This window comes from Cryptomeria japonica, chromosome 2 (assembly GCF_030272615.1).
Source record: "Cryptomeria japonica chromosome 2, Sugi_1.0, whole genome shotgun sequence".
Lineage (NCBI taxonomy): Eukaryota > Viridiplantae > Streptophyta > Pinopsida > Cupressales > Cupressaceae > Cryptomeria > Cryptomeria japonica.
In genome coordinates, this window is record NC_081406.1 from 550590519 (window position 1) to 550609158 (window position 18640).

General features: G+C 37.7%; 1 protein-coding gene across 4 annotated transcripts in view; it reads right to left on the minus strand.

Annotated features, from left to right (window-relative positions):
• Positions 1–18640, minus strand: part of LOC131030360 (sister chromatid cohesion protein SCC2) — a 210478-nt gene that overhangs the window by 1471 nt on the left and 190367 nt on the right. The gene's annotated exons all lie outside the window — the stretch shown is intronic.

The following is an 18640-nucleotide window of genomic DNA, read 5'->3' on the forward strand; positions in this document are numbered from 1 at the left end:
ACAAAAGAAACAACCAACCTCCAGCAATACTGAAATTTAATGTCTCAATTTGGATGATGTGCTTGGAGAAGCTTACTTTTTCAAGATCAGGCTCTGATATCATCAGAAAAGCTTAAATATAGAAAAATATCTGAACAAATACACGGTGATTTGAAGACCATCAATTTGGACGTGGATAGGCTTATGTTGTTTGATTCCTATACACATTTCTCCTCTAAATTTTCAACTCAACAGAGTGCATACTTATTCTAGCAAAAAAGAGGTTATATGGAAAGGGAATTTCGATTTTTAAAGGAGCTTTAAACTAAAGGATGAAATACTTAAACTGGAAGGGAGCCAATCGATGCAGCTACATATTGAAAATTGTTCCTTGAGCTCTGCTTATCTAACAGCTTAGCATGTTTCTTGAAGTTGCAATTAGATGTAAAATGAATATCCAGTAAGACTGGAATATGTTTAAGAAAGCATAGTTTATGATATGATACTTGGCTCTTGTTGTGACCTTTTCACACATCGCCTCATTGCAAATAGGGATCCCCTCTTTCCTGTTTCCTGCATCGTGTTAGCTTAGGGTTTTGGTAGTCAGGCGACAATTTTGAGTTTTCAGTGCCTGAGTCTCAAGTTTTGTTATGATCATGCCTAAGTGCTATTAGGGTTTTTAAATTTTGAAAAGGATCAAGTGCGTGTAAAATGTTAAAATATCTAGGTGATCCTAATTTTGTCTAAGTCTGGATTTTGAGTGTGATTGAGTTTAATGTATTCAAGTCGGTTATATTTTCGTGCCAGAGCGTCAAGCGGTCCTTTAGGGGTTATTTTCTTGCTCCTAGGAGGTAATTCAAGTCAAAATTGCACTTTATCACAATGAAATCCCTATTTTCTCGCTCAAATTTGGATAAATTTGGCTAATTCCAGGTGCGTAATGTTGAAATTTGACATGTCTAGGTGTTTTTGAGTGTGGAAATCATCAAATTCTTGATGGAAATCCATTAATTTAAGGTCTAAGGATCAATTATCCTAATAGGGGGCGTTTTTCCCCAAGTTTTTGAGTATAATTCTGATGACCCATTATTTTCCCCATTCAAAAACCTGATGGGGGGCATTTTTCCCCAACTATCCTAACATTTATCCTGATGGACCACGTTTTTCCACCAAAGGGCCCAAATTTTGTCTAAGTGTTGGAAATTATCCCGATGACCCACGTTTTTCCCCAAGAGTGAAGTATGACGTTTTATGCGGATGAAATTGACTATCCTGATGGAGGTCGATTTTCCCCAATTTCAGCCTGAGCAAATTTGATGGAATTTAGTGGGATAATTGTCTTGATGGGTGGCGAATTTCCCCAAGATGTGTTTTATGATCAAAATTGATATGAATAATCATCTAGATGGGAATTGATTTTTCCCAAAAGGTGAATTTTGGACTTGATGAGCGAAATGAATTGACTTTTATGTATCCAAATGGAAATCAATTTTCCCCAAAAGGCAATTGTGATGACTTATAATGATTTTTTATGCATGGATTTTTATCCAAATGTGGATTGATTTTCCACAATTGGCCAAATTTGATGAAATTGAACACCATTAAATGCAAATGTGGTTGGAATTTAATAGTTATTGCCTTGTAAACAATTATTTAAGACCAACAACAATTATTTAATGATTTGCAATGATCATTTAATGATTAAAATATTTTCTTAAGGCAAATCGATTTTCCCAGGCAGGTTTAAAAGGAAATTTTTTATCCCACATTGCTTGTGTGGTGAAGTGTTGAGGTAAAAACAAGTTTAAAAGAGGCCAACCAGCAATATAATATTAGTATGAGTGCTGATGTGATTGATTGAAGGCATATTTTGGTGGCTGATGGGAGAGTTTCCAGCTAGGCGACTTTGCCCAAGTGTCCATTGGATGCCATTTTTGTGAGCTGGAGTTACAAATTGGAGGGCGATTTTGCCCAACTATACCCCATTGCCTCTCATTTGAAGGGAGAGATTTTTGAGAATTGTCGTCTACATGCTGCAAATTTGAATACAATCATTGAATTTGGTGATTTTGTTTAAGTGTTGTATGCAATTGTGGTTCTCATTGCCTCCAAGTTAGATTAGAATTTGTTTTCAAGCATTTTAGGTTGAATGCATTTGTGTGGAATCCATTTAATCCATACCACTAGCTTCTTGCTGATTGTAAGTTGGCCTTGTGTGGTCAACTAGAATTTTATTGAACTTAACTTCAATTGTTACAGGTACATTGTTATGCATTGTCTTGATGGTATCAATGTTTGATGTGATAATTTGAACATCTATGAAGTTTACCTTAGATGATTGCACTAAGCTTGTGTCAAATTGTTCATTGATGGTGAGACCTTGCCTAGTAGGATTCCATCAAATTGTTCATTGCCTCTTGCATTCTAGGCTTTAGAATAGAATTCCTAAACCCTATTCCTTTCGTCTTTTTTTTTAAAGCCTTGTTAGGATCTTCAAAATTTGCTAATTTTGAGGTTCCATATAGCTAAAGAGCCTTGTTAGGACCTTCAAAATTAGCAAACTTTGAGGTTCCATATTAAGAAATTTTACTTGCGGCACTCAGAGACACCCCTATAGAATCTTGCCCAAGTAGCTGACTTTGGAGAGTTACCTTTTGAAGCCCATTGATTATTAAGCAAAATGCCTTTGGGGAAGTATTGAGCACGTTTTAGTAGGCATATTAATCATGTTGCACCATCCCACAATCAGATTGGATGCATTCTTGAAGCACTCAGTTTGAGGGGTCAGCATAGGTTCACTGTGTGTGCATTTCCAGAAAAGCCTGAGTAGCTTACTTTGGACGCTTGTATTTTGCACTCAGTTGATTGTCATGATAAACTGCTTGTTCCCCTGTATTCCCTGCAATTTTTTGTGCCCCCTTGTCCGTTCTTAGATTCATGTGATCTTATTTGACATGTTTTCCAAGCTCAAATCTTTTGCAGTTTGTCAATTTCTGCACTTTGCTCAGTGAAATGCATTTCAGCAGAGCTCACTTTGAGCATTTGTATCTTGTACCCAGATGATTATTTCGTCAAGCCAACTGGTTCCTGGGTTTCTTTGTAGCTAAATGAGCTTATGTGCAAGTTCCAAACCCTTATGATATCGTTTGCTATTTTTTCGAAATGGATTTGAAATAGGCTTTGAAGAGGGTTTTGATAGGTTACAGTGCAGAAATGACTAAGTTGCCATCTTTGACGATTAAAATCTCGCGCCTCAGGTATAGTCAAGCAAATCCGCTTTGCAGCATGATTCAAAATATATCAGCCTATGCTTTTGTCTGATGGCATGGTCCCATGTGGCCGTTTGACCGAATTTTGAGGGTGGTTTCTTGAACTCCCGAGCTTGTTTTGGCAATTTTTGCAAATGGTTAAAAATCAAATTTCAGTGATTAATTTCTGCGCATTCTCGCCCCAAATTCATAATGAAGTGGCTCCAAATCAATTTCAAGGCTCAGGTGTTTGCAAACGATTTTTTTTTTAGTTGGGCCCAACCTATTTCATGGCATTTGCATTCCATGGATTGGCATTAATATTCCATTGTTTTATTGTTTAAATCAATTTTTGATTTAAATAATAATATACATATGGGAGTATAAGGCTTATTTTAGTTTATACATACTTATAAATGCCAAAGTCTTGTGTGGTGGGACCTCTTGCATCCACGGGCAAAGAAGATATCAGTTCTTAAATAAATTTCAAAATTATAGCTATTATTTAATAATGTTTTTAAACATTATTAAATACATAGTTCAAATGCAAATGATGTTTAAAGAAATGTGCAGGGGCAACATTTAATGAAATGAAGTTTATTTTCCCGCTTGCCCCCATATATGTAGTTGAAAAATATCTCCAAGAGGGAGCATCCCCTGCACACCCGCGAAAAAATACTGGAAAAAATAAAATGTGATAGCGGGGGTGTGGGGTAGGGTGAAAAGGTGAAATGTTTTAAAACCTTTTTCAAGGTTATATTGATGCCCACATTCCTGCAAAGGAAATTAGGGCAAACAAGAATTGCTGCGGGGGCACGGGAAAGCTCTCTCTTCACTGTGCAGGAGGTGAAATATTAGGGTTTCATGGAGGCCATGATTGCAGTGATAATTGCACAGAATTTGCACAGGGTGTATTAGTGTATCTGCTGATGAAGCTGTGAAAGCTTTTGTGCAGGTTCGAATTGGTAGAAGAAACACTACAATACCACAATCTTTCCCAGTATCCTCCTGCCTATGCCAATACGGGAGTCTTGAAAAGAGCGTGAATATCCATTGAAGCTTTGAAGCAGCGAAATGGATGTCAATATCTATTAAAGCGTAGTGGAAATTGTTTGGATTTTATCGTTGGCAGTCCCTTTGGTGTGTAAGCAAAACATGAGAGTTTCAGATCATGGCATGCAACCTGTTCAAAACGCCTCATGATATGATCTCATGGGCTATGTAGATTGCAGAAATTGCAGAGTGTGTATATGCTAATAAAGGCTTTAGGAGCATTAAGCAAACGCATTGACAGGGGTAGTGTCCGATTCCACAATCTTTTTAACGCCATGGTGAGCCTCAGAAAGGGCGTGGATGTCCATCAATGCATAAAAGGATTTTGTCAATCGCTGGAGTCGCAATTGTTTTGACAGGAGAGCAAAATGTGTAAGCATAAAATTCATTTATTGCGGGGGTTTTGAAATTTCAAGTATGAATTGGCAGTTTTTAAAGCCAAATACCACGCCTTGTGTATACTTTCAGCAAATAAAAAGTGGAGCACTATAGTGGGCATGGAATGCCAAAAGTGGAGGTGTGGATATGGCACATGAATTGTTTTAGTTTTGTGTAAGCCATGTAAATTTGTTGGAAAAGGCTTTTGAAGCCGTTGAGCCGATACATTTGGTGGGTGTAATGCTAAACACCACAAGCTGTCTCCGCACATTTTCTCAGTGCCCCTTTTTCTCAATTCGTTGTGAGAACAATAGACTGAAATATTTAGTATCTGTCAAAGCATAAGACACAAGGGATTCTGTCAGATGTTGTTGTTACAATGCATTGATGAGCATCGATGCAGTGTCGTGGAGAATAGTGATTGTAAGATATGCACAAAATACATTTGTTGATGCTGCTTTAGAAACTTTGAAGTGAGTGCATTTGGCAGAGGTCGCCTAATTCCTCACAGCTCCCAATATTTCTCCTGCCTGTGCCGATAGGGGTTTTGGGCAGTATTGACATCCATCAAAGCAAATAGTAGAGGATTTTTGTCACATGCCATAGTTGAAGTTGTTTTGAAATCGATGCAAAATGTGGAAGACATTTTGAGAATGGCATGGACTGTCATCAAAAAGCACAGGAAAATCTTGCTAGATGCTGTAAGTTGTGGTGCCTTAATAGATATTATACACAATATGGAATCACAACATAAGGTGCGTTAGCAGTTGTGAACAAAGTGCTTTTTGCCTTGAAAGAAATGTGATCTCAAGAGTTGCAATAAGGGCAAAATGTTTTATTGAAAAAAGCTTGAGAACCTCTCAAGCAAGATACTGTTGCAGATATAAAATCCAGTGGTACTACTATGGTGAAATGCAACTATGTGCATTTTTGGATTAAACATTGTAAGTTGTGACAAGTCAGAGCATACAATTGAAATTAAAATGACCACAGAGGTGACTCGTTTCCATAATTGTTGTGTTCATTTTCACTTATGTGAAAATACATTTCGGTAAATGGAGTTACAGGTGAAAGTTAAAAATGACATGTTGGCACAGCATGGTGATTGCTTTTTACCAAGAAGAAGTAAAACTTTTTACATGGGCAACAAAGGAGGAATTGTTTTATTTGCAGAAGTAACTTTATAGAAATGAGCATCATCTATGTCAATGGAAAATGCAGTCTAGAAATGAATATTTTCACAAGGGAGGTAAAATGTGTCGGAGAGGAAAATTTAAGAATGCAGAGCTTGAAGGATACTTACCCAAGTGAATTAGTGAAAGATAAGAGTGACTTTTTATTGGGTAAATATTGTTACTGAAAGACTTTCACCCAAAAAGTAAAGTGCAGTGTATGATTATCAGACAAATGAAATATTTCAGTTGCAAATAAAGATAAAGGTGCTGCAATCAGTTATTTTCATCAAGTAAAGGGTGCTTTTACGGGAAAGCAAGCATGACCAAAGTAGGGAATTTTTTTCAGTTAGAACAAACGGGTAAAGTAGAGAAGTGCTGGAAGTTTCTCAAACCACCAACTGCCATGTTCAGATTTTGATTGGAAAAGAAAACACAAAATGGGGAATATTTTCAGTTGTAGCAAAGTGTAAAAAGTGCAGGTCAGAAAGAGTGTTTTTCAGGTGCAGAGAAATGAAAGAGGATAGAGGATGCTGTTGCAAATCAGATTCTAGAAGAGGACAGCTGGCAGAAACGGGTGGCAAGTGTAGAACAGATTTGAAGAAGATGTGGCAAAAGCAGATTAAGTCTGGAATTCTTTCTTCTTCTATTTATCTTCTTTCTTTCTCTGTTGTAGAGGCTGGAATTTTTGATATTCCAAGCATGTAAATAGAATAGTTATGAATTCTGAGTTGCAGGTTAGGTGTTGATACAATAGTCTGATTTTATGAGCAAGTGCATCAGTGTTTGGAATTGTAATGTTGTTGTCATGAAATTGTCTCCAATTTTGCATACTTCTCTGGTTATATGAATTAAATACCTTGAGGAGGTTTTGATTCAGATTTACAGGTTTTCTGTAAATTCATTGTTTGCTCACTGGTCTCTTTCAAGGAAAGAGTTAAATTCCTCTGCTCAAACAGTTGTAATCTTAAGTTTTGTACTCAAATCCATACAATTTCTGAATATCAAGGGTATTTGAAAATTGTCTTCACATTGCCTTACATGAATGTGATGTTCATTCATGGTTTTCTTCTAAGGGAAGATTTAAAAGATTTGAGTGAATGTTTATGGGTTTTGGTGCACAAATTGGATTTGTAAGAAGAATTTGAATGACAAGATGGGTAAATTTGTTAATGTAAAGCATTAACATCTGAAATACACTAATTGGATTCCATTTGTTCATATTGTCTCTGCTATGGTTTCTTGTTTGACTCTGTAACTTTGGATGAGGCACTGGTCTATTGAGGGCTTGGTATATTTCCAGAAGCAAGTCAAATTTTCAAATCCTTCTAAACCCTCTTGTTGTTAGGTGTAGGTTTTAAATTATATCTGCTCCCAGTTATGTGTCAATGATGTATAAAGTCAGAATAGAGCCAATTCTGAGGAAATTCATGTGTTCTAATTCATTCCATTGAGAGTTATCTGCTGAAGTCAATATTCATTATGAAAGTATTTAAAATTCATAAATATTGCAAGAAGGGTTACCCCCCAAGGTCCTGCAGAGCCTGAAGTGTACGGGAATGTCTATTTCCTATTAGTTGGCCAAGCCCAGTGTTAGGATTGAGTATAAAGTCTAGCTACCTTTTAGATCCTAGCATTTTGCTGAATTGGAAAACACCAACAGTGTGGTCAACTAGAATTTTATTGAACTTAACTTCAATTGTTACACGTCCATTGTTATGCATTGTTTTGATGGTATCAATGTTTGATGGTGATAATTTGAACATCTATGAAGTTTACCTTAGATGATTGCACTAAGCTTGTGTCAAATTGTTCATTGATGGTAAGACCTTGCCTAGTAGGATTCCATCGAATTGTTCATTGCCTCTTGCATTCTAGGCTTTAGAATAGAATTCCTAAACGCTATTCTTTTTGTCTTTTTTTTTTTAAATCCTTGTTAGATTAGATTAAGAGCTCAATTTAAAAATCATAAGTCATTGGCATAACCTATTCCAATTCCAAATCCATGAAAAGATCCCTAGTTTAAACAGTTATGTAAGTCCCCAAGTGAAAACAGCATATCACATCAATGTTGAAATGTAGCTAGATCGAATCCCTAGCTTAATTAATTTTAATGTGGCCCTTGGCCTTAAAATTAATTGTATTGATATAATTGATTAATAATTAGGGCTGAGCCCCAATTTGGATAGCTTGTAATTGGGCTGGGCCCAAATAGATATCAATGTAACTTGTGAACCTTAAGGGCAGGCCCTATTTGAGTGATGATGCATATGTAACTTGTGAATAATAATTATATTATTATTATTTTTGGCGGCAAACTCATCTAGGCCGCCCTTGGGGTTCTAAAGATCGACGCCATGTATATATGTAATATCCCAGTAATTTTTTTTTTGGTTTTTTAACAATAAGAGATGCAAGCAACACCACAACCCGTTAAGGTTAGAGAAATAATCCAAACTACTGAAAGGGAACCCTTCCACCTTTTGTTCACCGAGAGCCCAATCTGGGAGGGTGAAAGCATATGGTGTTCCAGGGATCATTAGCACCAATAATGAAACTGAAATTACAATGCCTGGGCGGCAAGCCAGCCCCTTCTGCTTATCCAGCAGGATAGAAACCAAACTCTCGGCGATAAACCAGCCAAGGGAAAAAGACAAGAAACTAAAATTCAATCACTCTACCGCATATTTCAACGGGAGGACAATTGCATTAAACTGATCACTCGACCACTTATTCAATGGGAGGACTGAGTATATAAACTGAATTACAAAGCAAGAAGGCGACAAGCCAGCCTCTTCCACTTATGCAGTGGGAATTACAGAATAAGGACAGCAAGAATGATTGATCAGTACTACTGAAACAACCTTACAAAAATATAGATGAAAGGAGAGTAATGCAGATTTCTACAGCAAGAATATAATTTTCTGTTACAATCAATCTGCAGGCTGAAAATACAAATCAGCAGCCCATGGAAACACCCAAATGCTCATAACTCCCTCATTTTACATCCAAATTAACTCAAACCAGTCCCAAACCCACCATATTTCACTCACAACAGCAACCAATCAAAACTACAATCCAAACAACCCAATAACTATTTGGCATGCATCCCAATGCAAGCACAAAAACCAACGCTAGACCTAGGAAGTTCGATTTTGTCTAGAAAAACCATTGCTTAGTTAAACTTGCTAAAAACTTACACAATGTATCGCCATGGCTAGGAAGGAAGGATGAGCCGGTACCCAGAATGATGGAATCGCCTGGTCAAGAGGTGTGAGCAAAATTCACTTTCAGCAGTCCTGCGACCAGCAACCAGAAAACACTCCAATCCCACATAGAACACTCCACAATCTGCAACTCACTCACCAACAGCACTAGGAATACATGGACACAGCTAGGTACTATCTTGCAAGTACAAAATTGAGACTTAGCTAGGAAGCCACACTTCGAAGCTCAGATTTTCAATCGCCAAACCGGCAACATAACGATGCAATTTTCATAGATCTCTGAAATGAGAGCCCAAGGCTCTAATTTATAACTCTTCAACAACCAAATTCAAATGCAAATTCCTCCAAACTCCACTCCTTCATTTGCATTTCATTTCACCCTCATGTGGACCCAAGTGTAGCGCCACTTTTCATAAGTCAAACCTCACGCCAAAAGGGAAAGGACCCACGTTAATCACTTGGCAAATAATGGAGATGCAATGTAAAATAATATTCCTCTAAAATATTTCGACATCCCATAGTACACATGAATTTCGCCAAAAACTTAGGATAAAATAGGCATTAATCCCAAATTTAATAAATCAGTAGCAAATAATCAGATTAATTAAATATTAAACCTTAGGATAAGGAAATAATATTTAATTATGTCGCAAATGACTCCCATACTGATTATTATCACAACTAGGATGAAACTGAGCCAGGACGACCACAGAACTGCTGCAGAATCAGAACCCTGTCTACTGCCAAAAATAAAATTGTGCCACATTGCCACTTACTAAAAATAGTAAGTCAAGAACTAATGCTCAGAAAAACATGATCTTCGTGTCCAGAGGCAAAGCATGGAGAGCTCAGTAGGGCAGTAACACCAGAATGGCCATTCCTTGACTTACTAAAAATAGTAAGTCCTCGTTTCATCAATGCTGGACCCTCATTCTTCATTCCACCTAGCCTACGAGTCTCAGGAATAGGCTAATGGACCACTGGAAGGTCATCAGTGAGAAGGGGACATTACAATATATGCAAGGCAAGTTGATGCCTTATGCCATTATCATCATTAGCGAATTTGTCTCTACTAATCAATAATCTGCATTAACGAACTTCTTCTTCAGCGACTTCAATTAATCATCATTGGGGAATCTCCTTGAAGTTAGCAAACTGCTGTTTGATGTCCTGCGATTTGCCTTGTCTCATATGTGAATACTCCAGAACTGGGTGAATGTGTTACCTTGAAGATTGTCTATGTGCTGGGCATTCATATTGTTCTAATTCTGCTCCTAAATGATCGCCTATAGTCCAGATCAGATAAATTGAATCTATGCTACTTTAAGTGAGCGCACTTGTAATTGTATTATGCTGATTATAAATACTTTGATCTGGATTATTGTTGCTGGGTTTTTCCTCCAAGAGGGAAGTTTTCCCAGGGTATCTTGGTGTTCTTGTGTATGTGTATTTGTTTATTTCTTAGTCATGTTATTTCTGATCACTAAAATCAACATGGTATCAGAGCTTGGTTCGTAATAGTTGTGATCAAATACATCAATTACAGTCATTTTTCAGTCTAACCTACTGCTCAAGTTCAGGTCGACATGGCTTCTTATCTTAGGGTTGAAGATAGGTTGGAAGGTTCCGCCAATTACACTTCATGGAAGGTCAGAATAATGATGGCCTTAAATGACCTTGCTGAATACGTCAGCAAGGATGCTGCTGAACCTCAAGACGAAAAGGACAATGAAGAATGGAAGAACAAGGACTACCAAGCACAAAGGATGATTATTGATTCCGTCAAAGATCACATTGTGTCATCCATCTCCAAGAAGACGACTGCGAGAGAGATGTTCAACACATTGGAGAAGATGTACGAAGTCAACAACACTAGCTACATACTTGCCTTAAGGAATCAACTCTCTCACATCAGATTGGAGAAAGGAGAACTTGTAGCTGCTTACTTTATGAGGATCTCTAAGCTAAGGGATCAGCTTTCTACCATTGGGAAGAATGTTGAAGACGGCGACTTAACTATGACGGCTCTGAATGGTCTTCCTTCTACATGGGAGCCCTTTATTCAAGGAATCAGTGCAAGAGTGGAACTTCCTCAATTTGATCAATTGAGAGGAGATTGCATTCAAGAGGAATCTAGCTTGGTTGCGAAAGGAAAAATTAGAAGTCCTCATGACAGTGATCATCATGTCCTCATAGCTAAGAAGGAGTAGAAGAATAACTTCAAGAGAAATAGAGATTTCAGACCCTCTATTCCTGATTCAAGGAAGAAACCAAAGGACTTGTCTCACATCCGATGCTTCCAATGTAACAGGTTTGGTCACTTTGCAAAGGACTGTCAATCTCAACTTGAGCAAGGAGAAGCGAACCTAAATGAAGTCTCGGAACAACAGAATAATGAAGACTTCCTCTTTGTCTCAACCTTGTCAAGCAATGTTCAGTTAGACAGTAACACTTGGCTGATTGACAGTGGTGCATCTAGACACATCACGTGCTATTGGGAGCATCTCTTAGATTTGGTCGACAAGGAGTCCAACCTTCATGTGACTATTTGTGGCAATGCTCGTTATGCAGTAAGAGGTTTTGGCTTTACTTCCTTAAAATTAGATTCTGGTATTTCCCTTCATCTTAGTAATGTTTTGTTTGTACCTGGAATAAAAAGGAATCTAATCTCTATATCTGCTCTAGAAGATAAAGGTTATCAGGTTGTATTTTCTGAAGGAAGAGTTCTTGCATGGCCTAAGGAGACAACCATCAAATCAGCTCGTGCCATCGGGATTAGATATGAAAGCCTATACAAGTTTTCAACTCACACTTTCAATTAAGGATATAGTTGATAGATTCTTAAAACTATGATAGGAGTAAATCAGCTAGTTTTTGAATCAGGTGAACTTATTACTTAGATAAGGATTAAGAGGGAGTTACATATTCCCCATAATCCAAATAGTTTTTCTTTGTATAGGTGTGTCTCAGTCTCTCAAGTGCACACCTCTATGCACACTTTTGCGATTGAGTTTAGTCCTCCATGCTTAGGTGTGTCTATCACCCAGACACACACCTTTGTGTAGGCTTTTATTTTTCACCATCCCCTTAGATTCTTCCTTTTGTCAAGTGTGCACCTAGACCTCTCATGCACATCTATGATTGATACTCCTCTATAATTTACGAGTGTCTCGCGACAATAGACACACACCTCAATATAGTAGATTGTTTTGTTTGGAATTCAACTTCTATAATTGCACCATAGACCACTTGGGGGGCACATTTATGTAGAATATGACCTTATGAATTTGGAAAGTAAGTTGTCTTTGACAAAGTGCACCCTAATATATAGACATGCAAATATGAATGGCACTCACTTGAGTCTCCTTTTCCATACCTGAAATAATTTATGTCCTTTGCTAGGTGTGGGTTGACTCTAGACGCACACCTAATAATGGACATTTAAACTTTAGGCTTTCCCATATTTTCATACATGTTTCTTCTCCAATTGTGCACTTGATCACTATATTTGACCATCATATAACTTAGATACTCCCTTTCCAAAGTTGTTCCCTCAATGAAATTTTGTCCTTGAACTTGATTCTATATAGTGCAAACAATCTTAGGACTTCTTTTCCTTTGCCATGATGGATAACTTCAAGATCATCATTTTATGATCCTATGAACATTAAATACAAAACAAACTTGCCAATCATGACTTTGACTTAACATAGTATAAAATTGTTGGAATGTTACATTGTTTAGTTAGGAGTTATAGGTTAATATGTTTTTAAATTAATAAATAAAGTAAGTTTAATATGTTAGTTGGGAAGTTACCTTCCATGAGTTACTTTTGCTGAAAAATAAGGCTTTAAAAAGCCGTTGCACTATAATGTGAAACCATCCAATCAATACATCAATTTATCTCTTTAGCATTACTCCGCAAATATGGTTTGATTTTTCTAGTAAGTTATACTACTCTATTGTTTTCAATTTGGTATCAGAGCAAAATGAAAATCTCTGTGTCAGTGTAAAGTTTGGAAAAGAGACTACTTTGGCAGCGTGTGGAGAGAAGATGACATGGATAGAGCTTGTAAGGCCTAGGTATAGGCATCCATTGTGAATGGAGAATGATGGAGGGTTCCTCAAAGCCAAAACTGGAGATTGCATAGCGTAGAGGCAAGTTAACGAGACAAACACAACTAGTGAATGGGAGAATATGCTAGAGACATCGCGAGTCATAGAGATTCAATTTAAAGTGTGTGCTGACCACTTAATCTACAATGATGGTGAAAATGACATCTTCTTAGACAGTCAATTGTATTAATAAATCCCATGACTTTGGAAAGTGTTGAATCATTTCTAGCAAGTTGTGAATAAAAATCGTGTCATGGTATTTTGTCTTACTAGAGCGCAGAGTAAAGAGTTTGAAATATTTGTTGGTGGGCAAAGGTCTTAAATCCAACAAAGGGCACAAGAAGATGTTACATATTCATCAAATATCTTAGATATCTTTGTGGTAGAGCAATAGGGGGCTATAGGGAATCGGTATGTATACGAGGTGCAAATCATGGGTTCTTTGGTTTACCCAACAGAAACAAAGGTGGCGATTGGAGCTATAAATGCAGGTCGCTTAGCTTCATCTAATACGCGTGAGGTTCCTAAGCATGCTAACAACAATCTGGGGAAGTCGTTGAAGTATGGCATGAGTTCTTTGCATTTGATGGACTTCCTTGGTGCTAGCGCTAACCCATATAGGCTGAGGTGCATGGGATCTTGGAGAGCTATTTGATAGAGAATCCTTCATTCCTCGAACCTTGATTTTGTTCTAAATTTTGCATGCATAACGTTTTCATGTATGGAAATCATTATATGCAACTTACAAGAAAAAGGTCAGACTTTGATAGCTGATATGTAATGTCCCCTTCCCAATTTGACCTAGAATTTGCCCTAAAATCACAATTGAAAAAAATTAGGGTTAGGGTTACATCTTACCAAGTAAATATTTCTTTAATAATGTGATCCTGGATTTGAATCTTGCAAGCATAACATAAGCAACATATACAAATATATATATTCAATCATTAGGGTTACAAAAGGTAACATCATATTCATATACTATCAATAATATTATACAAGCATGTTAGGTTTTGGAGGAAGAGACATGATGGGTCTACTCGAAGCCATTTCTACACTAAGCCCAAGAGAGGAGTGAGTTCCAGATCCCTCTTGGCCTCAATGGGCAGTCAATAAGGATATCCAATGAGGTGGCCTACTTAGTGGGTTGCTTGTACTTGCTGTCACCATGAATGTCTCATCTCCCTAAAGACAAGTGCCATCTTGCAAAGTTGGGCGGAGGTCGTAAGTGGGTTCCTTGGCTCTTCTACATAAGTGCCCTCTGGTCCTAGGAGCCATTATGGTCAACTCTAGGACGGCCTACTTACTTAGCCCTCTGAAACCCCTTTTGCTTACACCCCAAGCTCTTTCGACAAGATGGCATTCAAACAATCAAGCATATCTTATATTCTATAGGTACATACACTTAAGCATTATCTATTATGCATAAGCAATGAGTGATTGTAAAAAGGATAGTGCTAAGGAAGGCAACTCTTATTAAGTATCAGTCTGTCATATTATGCCTGATCTGAAAATGAATTCACTTTGGTTTAAATGCTGTTTGTTGTCCTCATTTTTGTTTTAAAAAATGGACCATTACATAAAAAATTGTCAAAAAATGAAAATTTTACTCTATGGCATGCTTCCCGAGGCAGAATTTCGCCTTACCCTTTGACTGGACTAATCCTCAGTCCATCCAGAAACCACGTTTCAAATTTCATTGCATTCTGGTTTCGTTTGCTATGTCTTTCCTTCAATTTCAGGTTTTTTCTCCCTGACTGCAGGTGGGAAATTTTCCTTAAGTTGCAAGTTTTATGTTTTCCTTTGTTTTAGTCTTTGTAGGGAAATTTTTAGTTAATTACAAGTGTACTTTATGAAATTAGAACTTGTAACTTTTAAGTTATTAAAACTTATTGAGGGGATGTTACTTTTCATTACATGTAAGACTACTGCAGGCTCACCCTTGAGTAGGTTATTGATTTGAACCTGGTGGACATTCCGCAAGGGATGATTGATGATGGGAATGTGCTTGATCCAGAGTATGTCTCACGAAGGGTTGATGAAGCCCCACTTCCTTTAATCCAATGGTCACATAAGAATGCACTTCCATTCTTGAAAGATTTCAGCCTATCCTACCTAACACCAACACTTGGCTCAAAGCTAATGGTCTTAGACTCATCAAGATTAAGGTTGGAAAAGAAGATGACTCTACGGGGCCTCTTGGATGTAAGTCTGAGATTCAGATTGACAACAATGAAGGTGCATCATATTCAGGCACTAGGATCAAATTGCAGGTTAGTCGGGCAATCGTGCTTCCTCCTCAGGAGGCGACAATTCGTGGAAAAGAAAAGTCCAAGATTCACATGCATGTGATTGATCCCGATAATTCGGAGGAAGGACAACAATCCAATGATGCTCCTAAGTCACTGGCTTTGGAGTCACCTCATGAGATTCCCTCCTCAGTTTCCTCAGAATGGCCTATATCTCCTCCTGACACAGTAGTGGAGTCTCCTCAGAATGTCGTTCCTATTTTAGCAGTTGAGCCACCTCTTGATCATCAACAAGAGAGTTTGCTGGAAATCTTCGAGGATACTCCTGCATGTATTCATTTGTCAGAGATTGATACCTCTACTTCCGGCTTTGAAGAGTTTATTAGACAATCTTCATGCCCTTTGGTTACCGAGCAAACCATGGTTGCCACCCAGACAGATACTCCTCCCAGGGTAACCACGACTGTTCAAACAAAAATTGCTTCTCCTTTGTCTTCGGTAGCTACTAGAGGAGAACTAGTCGTTTTACCTCCATGGCTTAGTTCTTTAGACAATCTCAAGGGTAACTGTTGATAGCAATAAGATGAAGGTGGCTGAAATTGTTGAGCCTTTTGTAGATAAGCCACGTGAGGAAATACAAGCTGCTGATTACAGGGTTGCAAGGATAGAATTGGGTAAACAAACGCATGAAGTGGTCAAGCATTGTTGTCCTCATTTTTGTTTTAAAAAATGAAGGACCATTACATAAAATTTTTGTGAAAAAATGAAAATTTTACTCTGGCACGCTTCTCGAGGCAGAATTTCAACTAATCCTTGGACTGGCTTAATCCTCAATCCATCCTCGAACCACGTTTCGAATTTTGTCGCATTCTGGGTTCGTTTGCTATGTCTTTCCTTCAATTTCAAGTTTTTTCTCCCTGATTGCAAGTGGAGAATTTTCCTCGAACTGCAAGTTTTAATGATTTCCATTGTTTTGGTCTTAGTAGGGAAATTTTAGGCTAATTACAAGTGCACTTTATTAAAAATAAGAACTTGTAATTTGCTTTTTATTTCCCCCTTGATGCTTTTTGGATTTTTTTAGTTAAAATAGGGATTTTTTGGTTAAGTTACAAATAAACTTGTAATTCTTTTCTAAAAACCCTACTTTAATGGCTTTTGCTTGTAATAGGGATTTTAAACCCCTATTACATATGTGCAAGTTATTAAAACTTGTTGTAGGGATTTTATTTTCCCTTTACATGTAATTTTAAACTTGCACATCTCTCTCCAAAACCCAATTTTGCCTAGAATTGAAATAAAGTGACATTTCAAACTTGCTATTTTGCCCAAAAAACCCGATTTTCTCTATAAAGTGCATTTTGATGGATTTTTAAACTTGTAATTTTATTTTCAAAACCCGATTTTGCCTTATTGATGAAAAAGTGCAATTTTAAACTTGTTATTTCATCCCCAAAACCCGATTTTCTCCAATTCATGCAAAAACGAACTTGCTATTCTTTCCAAAAAACCCGATCAGCAAGGAAAAACATTTTTTGAGAATTTTAAGCAAATTTTTGTGGAGAAATTTTTGGAGGTAGAAGGCGTTTTGAATTCCTTCCTATTCTTATGCATTTACAAACATCTTTCACGCCATTTGGAGGTTATGATTGCTGGTTTTTTGGTTTGGAACAACAAACACGTGTTTGGTGAATGCCACGATTTTCTCCTTCAAGATGCCACGAATCAGCAATCTCCTAAGTCATTTTGGCTTGGTATGCTAAGGCGTTGAGGTTAGAAGGAGATTTGACCCCTTCTTGGGCCATTTCTCTTGCATTTAACACCACGTTTTTTTATAAAAAAAACGTGGCAAGGGTTTTTATTGTGGTTTATCTCTATTTAAGAGTTATTATTCTTTCTTCCAAAGATTGATCATCTTTTGGAGAAGCATTTTCAGATTGAAACAAGTATTCCAATTTGTCCATCAATGTCAGATTTGCCTTCATCACCAATTCCAAAGAAGATGAAGTATAAATATGACAAGTACCAAAACGAAGTTGCACCTTCCCAAGTTTCCTCTCCTTTGGATCGCATAAGAGATACAAAAATAGGGCATGTGGATATGTCAGAGTTTGTCAAGAGGGTTGAGAATCCACAAGATAGCAATATGCAGCGGCTGTTGGATAGCCATATCCATCACGCATCTTCTTTCCTAGTGGCTGCCCTAGAACCTGAATTTGTTCTCGCTTGCGCCCATCACTTTGACAAGGAGACAAGAATCATTAAAAATGATGATAGCGAAGCAATAATCCGCCTTGATGCAGACACAATTGAGAAAGTCTTCAGAATACCTCCTGCACCTGTTTACATGGAAATCTCCAAAGAGAGTGTAGTTGAGTATTATGTGAAAAAGGAAAAAGACTGCAAACATCATATCAACAGGTGGATCCATGAGCCACGAGCCTCCTTCTCAAGGTGGGCTAAGTTGTACCGCTGTGACTTCAAATGGGAAATAGGAGACATCTGGATAATGGGCCTTGAACATTCTAATGTTTTTGAGCCCTGGATGTACCAGTTCATCATGTTCATAAGGCAGTCCCATCATATATCATGGGGAGAAGTCATTAGCGATGCCTTGTGTGAACAACTTTCAACAATCTCTTCCACCATTAGTTTCTACATGAACTCATATTTGGTGTACCTGGCAGCATCGCTTAGACATTTTCCAGGTCTTTCTACCAAGGGTGATCGCTCGCTTATGCTAGTTTGGGAATATTATGATCAATTGCCTTTGAGACCTAGCAGATTGCATTTCAGAAGAGTCCAAGATGCATTCTTCGGTTACTTCATGTGTCAGTTTGACAGAACTCTGAAGAACAAAAGGGTATCAGATGAGGCATGGGAAAGGGTGAGTGAGTATGGATGCTTGTTTCTACAATTCTCGACCTTCACCTATATGAGAATCAGATGCTATAGTGGGCAACCATATATGCTCCCTACATACCCAACTGATAAGATCATTCTTATGGAGTTGGGAAGACAGATTATGGCTGTCCACGCTCATCAGTCCGTCAGACATAAGGTTGGAATGGGGATCTCTACAACAAACCCATTAAAAATTGGCCGGTATTCTCTTGTCACATCCGTTAAAGCCAAGGCCATGGAGACCGAAATGCAGGAAATTAAGCTCAAAAGGTTTAAGTCCAAAGCTGATTTTGATTACCGGGGTATGAAGGAGAAGA